We start from the raw sequence: 10,425 nt of genomic DNA on the forward strand, positions 1-10,425 counted from the left end.
GGTTGAGTTTGGTGTCCTCCTGTTCAGAAATTTCAGCAATGCTCAATTTACTCTTCTCATGGACTAATGTTAAATGCTTTTTATACTAATATGCATCCTCTTTAGGTTTTTCTTTACGAACTACATCATCCCAAGCCTGAAACATAAAGGGCAGGTAGAACATGAGTTAACAAAACCTATAATTTCTTTCTAGGTTCACTTAAGAATATTCCTCTGGAATATTTACTGTTATTATTATTATTAAGGAATATTTATTATTACAACAAATATCAATATATTAATAAACTATCATCAATATATTATGAGTAAATTATTATAACTATATCAGAATTAATATTTGTTATAATAAATAATAAATATTTATTATCATTATTTATTATTCCAGAGTAAGCAAACTGTAGCAAAAAGAAAATTTTCAACTTCTGAAATAACTATTCAAGTCACCAAGAATAAGCATTAGGAAAGCAAAGAATGCATTACTCAAATATCCTTTTCTGTTTTTGTTTTAAATGAGTACTCCTCCTGGTTACCAACTTTAATTCTTCATTTCCCCATCACAGTTTGTTTAAAAGTCAAGCCTTGAGTTAGTTTATCATGTTTCATTTCAAATTTTAAGATATTCTGCACATGATACTCATCTTTCAACCCCTTTCTATTTTAGACCCAGAAGTGTAGGCAAACATTACATACACGTTATAAAGCCATCTAGTAAGGTACATGCCATATATCTGAGTTTTATTCTAAGTTTACAAAATCAGATCAATTCTTCAGCAAAAACCACTAGGTTTTTAACATTTGAAAAAAATACACCATTGAGAAATGGTTTGAAAATCATAGCACTGGCTGGGCGCAGTGACTCATGTCTATTCGTAATCCCAGCACTTTGGGAGGCCAAGGAGGGTGGATCACGAGGTCAGGAGATTGAGACCATCCTGGCTAACACGGTGAAACCCTGTCTCTACTAAAAATACAAAAAAAATTAGCCAGGCAAGGTGGCAGGCGCCTGTAGTCCCAGCTACTCGGGAGACTGAGGCAGAAGAATGGCATGAACCCAGGAGGAGGAGCTTGCAGTGAGCCGAGATTGCGCCACTGCACTCCAGCCTGGGCGACAGAGCAAGACTCCATCTCAAAAAAAAAAAAAGAAAAAAAAAGAAAAAAAGAAAATTGTAGCACTATCACAATGCTATGGTCCGAATATCCCCTCCAAAACTCATGTTGAAACTTAATTCCTGATGCGGCAATACTGAGATGTGACTGGATCACCAGGGCTCTGCCCTCTTGAATGGCAGTCCCATTTATGGATTAATGGGTTATCGTGGGAGGGGGAAATGGTGGCTTTTAAGAAGAGGAAGAGAGACCTGCATGTTAGCATGCACAGCCCTTTCACCATGTGATGCCCTGTACTGCCTCAGGATTCTGCAGAATCTCCACTAATAAGCAGGCCCTTTGACCCTGGACTTCTCAGCCTCCATAACTGTATTCCTTTTCTTTATAAGTTACTCAGTTTCAGATCTTCTGTTATAAGCAAGAGAAAAAAGACTAAGACATATACTGAGTGATTTGCCACACCAGATACTGAGCCTAAGCCAAGGGTCCTGGGTGTGACCACCACAGGTCAGACACCAGCTTCATCGGATACCACCCAAAAGGTGAGCAAGACTCATGAAAAAAGATCGTGGTTTCTGGCTCCTTGAGGCACAGTTCTCATCTTTCCTGGGTACTAGAGAAGAGCAGCCCCCACACAACAAAAGTTGACTGGGCAGCCTACACTTAAGGCTTGTGAACATTAAGTGAAAATAAAAAGCAGTAGTCTACTCTCAAAATACTGTCTTTTTTTTTTTTTTTTGAGACGGAGTCTTGCTCTGTCACCCAGACTCGAGTGCATCCCTGTATATTCTTCTGGATTTTCTGTATAGACAATCATACGGTCTGCAAATACAGGTAGTTATTTTCTTTCCAATTAAAAAATTTTATGTCCTTCGTTTCTTTTTTTTTTTTTTTTTTGAGACAGAGTCTCGCTCTGTCACCAGGTTGAAATGAAGTGCAGTGCAGTGGCATCATCTCGGCTCACTGCAGCCTCCACCTCACAGGTTCAAGAGATTCTCCTGCCTCAGCCTCCTGAGTAACCCACCACACACAGCTAATTTGTGTGTGTGTGTGTGTGTGTGTGTGTTCTTTTTTTTGCTTTGTTTTATTTTGTTTTTAGTAGAGATGGGGTTTCACCATTTTGACCAGGCTGGTCTCTAACTCCTAACCTCAGATGATCTGCCTGCCTCAGCCTCCCAAAGTGCTGGGAGTACAAGCGTGAGCCACAGAGCCTGGCTGATTTCTTTTCTTTTCCTTTTTTTTTTTTTTTTTTTTTTTGAGGTGGAGTCTCGCTCTGTCTCCCAGGCTGGAGTGCAGTGGCACAATCTCTGCTCACTGCAACCTCCACCTCCCAGGTTCAAGCAATTCTCCTGCCTCAGCCTCCCAAGTAGCTGGGATTACAGGTGTGTATAACCACACCCAGCTAATTTTTGTATTTTTAGTGGAGACGGGGTTTTGCCATGTTGGCCAGACTGGTCTCGAACTCCTAACCTCACGTGATCCACCCGCCTTGGCCTCCCAAAGTGCTGGGATTAGAGGCGTGAGCCACAGCGCCCGGCATCTCATAACCTTAAAAAAAATGGCAATTTCATATGTATTAGCCTAACACATTGCCTAGGACCTCCAGTGCCATGTTCAATAAAGACAATGATAGAAGGTACCCTTGTCTACGTGCTAACTTTGATGAAAATTGCTTCTAAAAATTTACCAGTAAATATGATAGTTGCTATACACTAAGGGAGATAGGGCCAGTGTGGTCATGCACTCCTGTAATTCCAGCACTTTGGAAGGCTTGGGGGTAGGATTGCTTGAGCCAGGGAGGTGGAGGTTGCAGTGAGCCAAGATCTTAACACTGCACTCCAGCCTGGGTGGCAGTGAGACCTTGTCTAAAAAAAAAAAAAAATATGCTAGCATGCTAATAGTGCATTATCTGATGTTGACTCTGCCCTTGCATTATTGTGATAAAACCTAATTCACGATGATGCATTATTTGTGTGTGTGTGTACATTGCTGTATTTGACTTGGTATTATTTTATTTAAAATTTTGGAATTCATGTTCATAAAAGTCAATAATAGCTAACATATTTTTTCTATGTTCTGAGTATTGTTAAGTTAGTTTCCTTGAGTTATTTCATTTCATCCTAGAAGGCTTATTGTAAAGGTTATTTCCCCCTTTATCTACCAGGGAGTTAAGGCACAGTGAAGGCAAGTCATTTTCCCTAAGGTCACAGGAGAGATAAGCAGTGGCAGCAGGAGTACAAATCCGGATTGCCTGGCTCCAGAGGCCGAGCGCTAAGCACTGCCCTGTGCCCTCTCCCTGTGACAAAGACTCGTCATTCAGACTGTTCTACCGTGAACTGTTCTTGTACATCCTTGTTCCGGTTTCATACCAAGATTATATTATTCTCGATAGATAATTAGATCGCTCTTCTTTTACTTTTATTTTTAAAAAAGTCAAATTTTTATAAAAACCTATTTCATCCTATCCCCTTTGCTAGACTGACTTTAACAGTTTTGCAGTGGCCTCCAGGATGTACAACATTTGCAAGCTCCTGTCCTGGGGACATTGGGGAGGTATACATCCCATAAAGCCGGGGATACAGACCACGGATCAGCAGCAGACTCCCCCACCCTCCAGCATCCTTTCTTTTTTTTTGAAATGGAGTCTCATTCTTGTTGCCAAGGCTGGAGTGCAGTGGTATGATCTCAGCTCACTGCAACCTCCGCCTCCCGGGTTCAAGCGATTCTCCTGCCTCAGCCTCCCGAGTAGCTGGGTTTACAGGCACCCGCCACCACACCTGGCTAACTTTTTTGTGTTTTTTAGTAGAGACGGGGTTTCACCCTGTTGGGTAGGCCAGGAGTTGGCCAGGCTGGTCTCCAACTCCTGAGTTCAGGTGATCCACCCACCTCAGCCTCCCAAAGTGCTGGGATTATAGGCATGAGCCACCACTCCTGGCCAACATCCTTTCAGTTACTGGGGTACACCCAAGTTCCCAGCTTCCAGCTAGGAGTCATTTGGTCCCTTTATCCCAAAAGACCTGGCATTGTCTTTGGTTTCCAAAGCCCAGCAGGGTCCAGGCTCTTCAGCCTACAACTACTTTGCATTTCTTTTCTGCCTTTCATTCATGGAGATTATTAACTTATTTTCCAGCCTGGGCTTGTCTTTTTAATTTTTAATTTTAATTTTAATTTTTTGAGATAGAGTCTCACTCTGTCGCCCAGGCTAGAATGCAGTGGCAGGATCTCGGTTCACTGCCAGCTCTGCCTCCCGGGTTCAAGTGATTCTCCTGCCTCAGCCTCCTGAGTAGCTGGGACTACAGGTGTGCACCACCACGCCAGGCTAATTTTTATATTTTTAGTTGAGATAGGGTTTCACTATGTTGGCCAGGCTGGTCTCCAACTCCTGACCTCAGGTGATCCGCCTACCTTGGCCTCCCAAAGTGTTGGGATTATAGGCGTGAGCCACCGCACATGGCCTTTATTTACTTTATATATCTCATCTATTACTGCTGCAGTTTGCAGAGGAGAGGATGCCCTCAACCCTAACTTCTCCAAACCATCCCAAAGGGGACGTCTGCTCCATGTCAACAGCGTTGTTTCTTTTAAAGACCATCTGTCTGTCTACATGCCAGATTATAGCAAAAGGATGTCAAGGGAGCGATATGAAAGCAAGCCTGAGAGTCCTGGAGAGAAGGTGGCCGAGCGGCCCTTTGAAGGTGGTCACTCCCTCAGACCCTGCCCTTCCTGCCTTGTTCCTCCAGTTGTCAGATTTGCTGTTGGGGCCCTCACTGGGGAGGAGGGGGGCTGGCCTTCGAGGGAGATGGAGAAGCTACTAGAGGTTCTTTTGGATCCAGAATGGAGGCAGCAGTTCCAGCCAGGTCTGGAGGTGGGGGCTGCCCTCCAGCCCCCAAGGGAATGGTACTGATTCCAAAACGTGGTGAGAACTCCCTGGCTGGGAGAGGGAGGTGCTTGCTCCCTTGAATCATCTGAGCCCAGGCTGGGAGGCCCAAGGAGGACGATGAGGCCAGATCACTCCAGCTCTATCTCCTCCCCTTAACCCTGAGCTACTCACCCTCTCAGATTGCAGTCCCTTTTCCTAAGTGCCCTCCCTGCAAAGTCGGCACCGAGCAGCCCTCCCTCGCGCCAGCTCACCCCACGCTGTCTTTTCTTTCAGCAACCCCATGGGTATGAACTTGAGATGATTCATTTCCCTAAAAGCCTCTTTGGGCTGAGGGAAGGTGTGGGTGGCTCTGTGAGGTTTGGAGTGAGGGCCGCCTCTTCTCAGAGCCACTGAGATGGCCAGGGCCAACGTCCCTGGTGGGTGTCTGTGTCCTGGGCAGTGGCACTGGATGGCACCGGCTTTTCAGGCAACCCAGGTCATCCCCAGTGGTCTGGGAGGCTGGGGGTGCACTGGCTCCTGTTCCCAATAGGGCTGAGGCTCCTTCCTCACCTAATAGGTGACTGTCTTGGAGAGTGGGCACAGAGGAGCCAGCAACCTGGGCGGTGTGGGCACCCGGGAGAACATCTGCAGCTCAGTCTCAGAGAGAAATCTCCTCCAACACAGCTATTGTAGAGATGGGGAAACGGGGCTGGGAGGGAAGGGGGCGTGCCCAAATCACCAGCCCTGGAATGTTTTGGACTTTGTGGGTGGATCTCCCAGGAAACGTGTTTTATGGCACCACCGCCTCTGGTCACCCACCCCGAGGTGTGGCCCGCCTGGACAGCCAGATTAACTGAGGGCCAGGCTGGTGAAGCCAAACCTACCACTCAGGAAGGGGACCCAGCCCTTCTCCAGACAGACTTCAAATCTGAAGACTCCCTTCTTTGGGCCTCAGTTTCCCCACCTGAATTCCAAGGACCCTTCTAGCTCCTACACTCTGGGCCAAGCTTTTCCTCTGAGCCCCAGTCAGCCTAGAGGACCAGGGCTACATCTTCCTTGGACAGAGACCCACCATAGGGGCAGCAGGAGGTAGGGGTGGGGGTGGGCAAGGCTCCTGAAGGGAGGTGGAGCTGTCATCAGAGATGGTGTCCGCAGGCAGTGGGTGTGTCGTGGCTCTGCTACTACTTGCTGGGTGACCCTGTGCCATTTCTTTCCCCACTCTGGACCTCAGTTTCCCTATCTGTTCTATGAGATGAGATGCCTGCGTACATATTTGGGGACTTGGATGTGTGTGGGGGGCAGTTGCAGTGTTTCTTAGGTGTGGTCCTGGGGCAGCCTGCACCACCCCATAGAGATTTCCGGGCCCCACCCTAGGCTCACAGGACCAGAGTCTCTGGCAATGAAGCCTGGGAATTTGCATTTACCCAGGCATCTGGGTGATTCTGACATGATTGAAAAGCACTAGTAGTATATGGCAAGCTTTTTATAAAAGGTAAATTCATAGCTGCCTTTCACTAAACTCATCCTTCCGCAGTAAAGGACACACACCCCAGGTGAAAGTCACTGTGCCTTTCCAGATGTAGAATGTGACATTTCCAACAAGATTCTGTGAACTGTTGCTTTCTGTAGTTTGTATTCCAAAACAAGGGGAATAGCTTTCCATTTTTTCAATATAAATGTTGAAGTCGGATATGCTTTTTCAAACTGGACACACACTCACACAGTTTAGAATTTCAGCTATGGCTTCCTCTCAAATTATCAGCCCATTTCTGCCAGGGAGCAGTTTTTCCAGACAAGACCCTGGACAGAGGCTGGTGGGGCCCCCTCCTCATCAGAATCACTAGATCATGACTGACCCCTAGAGGCGGCTTCTCTGCTTAACTGTCAGCCTGTGGGCTGGGATGTGACCCCCAAAGCTGCAGCAGAAGCTTCCGCCCATCCTGGGCCCCCCTGTCATCTGTGGGGAAAGGCCTCTTCCCTGTCTTCTGAGCCCATCCAGCCTCAGAGTCATTCAGCAGATTGGAAAGTGGAAGCATGTGCTGTGCTTGGCTGGGCTCTCCTGCGCCCCTTTTTGGGGTGAGGCGGAGTGCATTCCAGCCCCAGCATCCCTGCCGTTTATTCCCACCCCTCATCCCCACCCCCATACCCACTCACAAGTAGAAACACAGGCACAGTCACGGGCACACACCGCCCTGGACAGCACCATTTCCAGCCTCAGCAGGGCAGTCTCCTTACAGGGAAGTTAATGAGGCACTAAAAAAGGCTCAGGGGACAGGGAGAATCTCTGTTGAGAAGAGGTTCCTAGATCCGGTTCTGCCTCTGACTTGCTGGGAGTCCTGGAGAAAGTTGCTTCCCCTCTTTGATCTCAGTTTCCTCAGCTGAGAAATGGGGGAGGGGGCCAAATGGTCTAAGGTTCTGTGAACCTCTAAGTCAGAGCCTGTAGCTGGTGGTCAAGATGAGGGAGGGGCCCGCGGGGTCAACTGAATGCTTGAGAGGCAGGACAGGCCCAAAGGTGAGCAACCTGAGCACATCAGGTGGGCGCAGAGCTGATGCATGAGCCCCACAGCCTGCAGAGCAGGCCTGGACTTGGGAACCCACTCACACCAGCCCGGTGGGACTTCAGAGATGTGGGTCCAGCCTCTCCTACTATTGCAGGGCTGGGGGCTGGGAGCTGCAGATTCTGACTCCACAGCTGCTTTAGACATGCCAGATGAGCTGGGGCAAGACATACCCCTCTCTATGAAATGACCAGTCAGTCCAAATAGATGCACTAAAGAAGGGCTGTGGGATGGACCCAGCTGTAGCCTGGGGCTACAGACTGGCTTCCAGGGTACTCAAGCAGCTGGCCTCTGGGGTAGCAGCCCCGGGTGTGAGAGGCAGGACTCAGAATCTAGGCCAAGCCTCCACAGGAATCCCCTCTGGAGAGCCCGGGCACTCTGCAGGAGGGGCAGCAGGCAGCAGGTGCACCAGGAGCACGTTTCACAAGGTGCCCAATATTGCATCTCCTCAGATGGGCAGCGAGTTGGAAAGTGGACACAGTAGGCAGGGTGGCGGCTGCTCCCCACGGCCAGGAGTCCAGCCCAGCACCCACCTGAGTCCACCTCTGTCCTGATCAGTTGGGTCATCTGTGCTCTGGGCCCTCTAGTCTCACCTCAAAAAGGGAGGTCTTTGGGGCGACCAGGTGAGCTGGCCCTTGTGGGAGGATGTAACCGACTCCTGAGCCTGGCAAGCCAGGAAGCCCCTCGCCAGCATCCCTACCCCCACCTCTCCAGCCCCCTCATTCCCTGATCCTCCCATCCGCTCCCCGCCCCAGCAGTTTCCTCTGCTCACGCTCATCTCTTTTCCTGCTCCCAGGCTCGCCTGGTCAGTGTCCTTCACTCTCCTCTGGGTCTCCCTCTTTCCAAGCCACCTCCACTCTACTTGACACATTCTCCATTAAGACACCAGAGTACACAAGCTCAAGTCCCTGCACCTCACCTTTACTCCCGGACATGGGAGGGAGATGACATGAAGAACCAAACGCCACTTGGCAAGGGCTCTGGGGTATGCAGAGGGGCAGATCTGAGGCTGTGGAAGCTCCAGGAGCTCCCTGCAGGAGGCTGCATTTCAGCTGGCTATTAAATGTGGCTCTGAGCTGACACCTCTCCTTGAAACTCCAGACCAGGAGCCAGCTGCCAGCTGGACCCTCCATTTGGTGTCTCGGAGAAACCTTGCACTCTGTGGGTCTAACTCTGAACCCAGAAAAGCTCCGCATCTCAGTCCTGTCTCTTCTTAGGGAAAGCCTATGACCCAGTTGTGCACCACACCCACATTTGAGTCAGGGGCTCCTGCCCCGCACTGTGAGCGCTCTGGATAAGCCAGTGCCGAGGGGGAAAGAGCTCTGAATGCCAAACCATGAGTTTCAACTCCACCTCCAGCTCTGAGAGCTGTGCGCAGGGAAGGGCGCTAGTCCAGTGTGCTGTAGAAAGACCAGTCTGCCACTGTATGGCACATGGATGGCGGGGACAGAGTGCGGGTGGGGAGACCAGAAGGTGGACAGGGCGGGGGAGGCAGGGACATGGCTGTAGCCGTGGAGATGGGAGGACAGACAGGACTTGGTGGCCACTTGGATGAACTGAGGGAGGAGTCTGGAAGAGACACCCAGTTTTGTCTCAGATGTGTGGAGCGTGGGATGCTGTTCATTGATCGAGGGAGGAGGAGGAGGAAGAGGTGAGGCATGGGAGGAGGTAACTGAGCTCTGTCATGAATGTCATTTGAAGTTCCCAGGGAGGGCCAGACCCCCCAGCATCTTCACTGCTTCAGCCGGCCCTTGGGGTACCTGTGCTCCCTGGCCCTCTCAGCTCCCGCTTCATAGCTGTCAGCTGCAGTGGGGGACAGTTGCACAAGGGCCCAGCATGTCTGTGTGTTTAGCCAGGGGACTGCTGCATGGTCCATGCCGAGCAGAAGCTGATGGACGACCCTCTGAACAAAACACATTACAACAACCTGATCCGCCCAGCCACCAGCTCCTCACAGCTCATCTCCATCGATACGGAGCACTCCCTGGCCCAGTGCATCAGTTGGTAGGTGCAGAGGACACGTGTGGCTCAGGCTCAGGTGAAGAGGCAGCTCATGCCCAAGCCCCAGGCAGTGTCCAGAGGAATGAAATGACTAGAGTTGACTTAGATTCACCAATACATGGCGGGGAGGCTGGAGGAGGGTCCATGAGGTTTATAGGTGTCCAATATTTAATGAGTCCACGGTTTTGTTAACAAAAAAGAAGTGAGGGTGGGAGCGGGATCACCACTGGCTAGGCAGCCAATGGGCCTGCATAGACTCTGGTCCACTGAGTCTCCAGCATGACTATAAGCTTCTTCTCCTCATCCTCCCAGCCCCGCCCTACTCTCTCCCCCAGCTTGCTCAGCAGGTGACCTTACAGGCTCCCTACTTGTTGGGGGAAATAAGAACCAGACTGGGGGAACTGATGGGTACAGAGGCCCAGGTATAGGGGCAGGACCCCAGGCAGTGCAGCCCCTACTGAGCCAGGTGGGTGAGGGTCTGGAGAGTGGGCGTGGTTGCTGCAGGCATGGAAAGGAGGCGCAGGTGGCGGCACTCCCAGGGACCACCGTCAGGGTCTCCATATGTGGATGTGTGCAGAGGTGGGTGCTGAGGGAGGAGGTGCAGGGAATTTCTCATCTTCTCTCCACTGCCTCTGAGTTGGAGATGTCAGAGGGAGCCATGGCCCACTGTAAACTAACACAGTGTCCCCACCCACAGGGTTAGAACGCCTCCCCTGGAAGCGGCTCTGAGGGGAGCAGTCATATGTGGAGAGTGCAGGGCGCTGTGTCCAGCCAGGGGAAGGAGGTCACCAAGGGGGTTGACCCTCCTCTGGCCAGGTGGCTGCCTTCTGACACACCAGCCTCTCTCTCTAGCACGGTGGCCCCCACACACCCAGCCTGTCAAACCTACAGCCCTCAAGA

The 10,425-nt window shown here is 50.3% G+C and overlaps 1 pseudogene; it reads left to right on the forward strand.

The window, feature by feature from the left end:
* The first annotated feature begins 4,711 nt into the window (after nt 1-4,711).
* LOC141407360 (uncharacterized) lies at nt 4,712-8,587 on the forward strand (annotated as a pseudogene).
* Nucleotides 8,588-10,425: the final 1,838 nt, after the last annotated feature.

Source organism: Macaca fascicularis, chromosome 7 (assembly GCF_037993035.2).
Source record: "Macaca fascicularis isolate 582-1 chromosome 7, T2T-MFA8v1.1".
NCBI classification, from domain to species: Eukaryota; Metazoa; Chordata; class Mammalia; order Primates; family Cercopithecidae; genus Macaca; species Macaca fascicularis.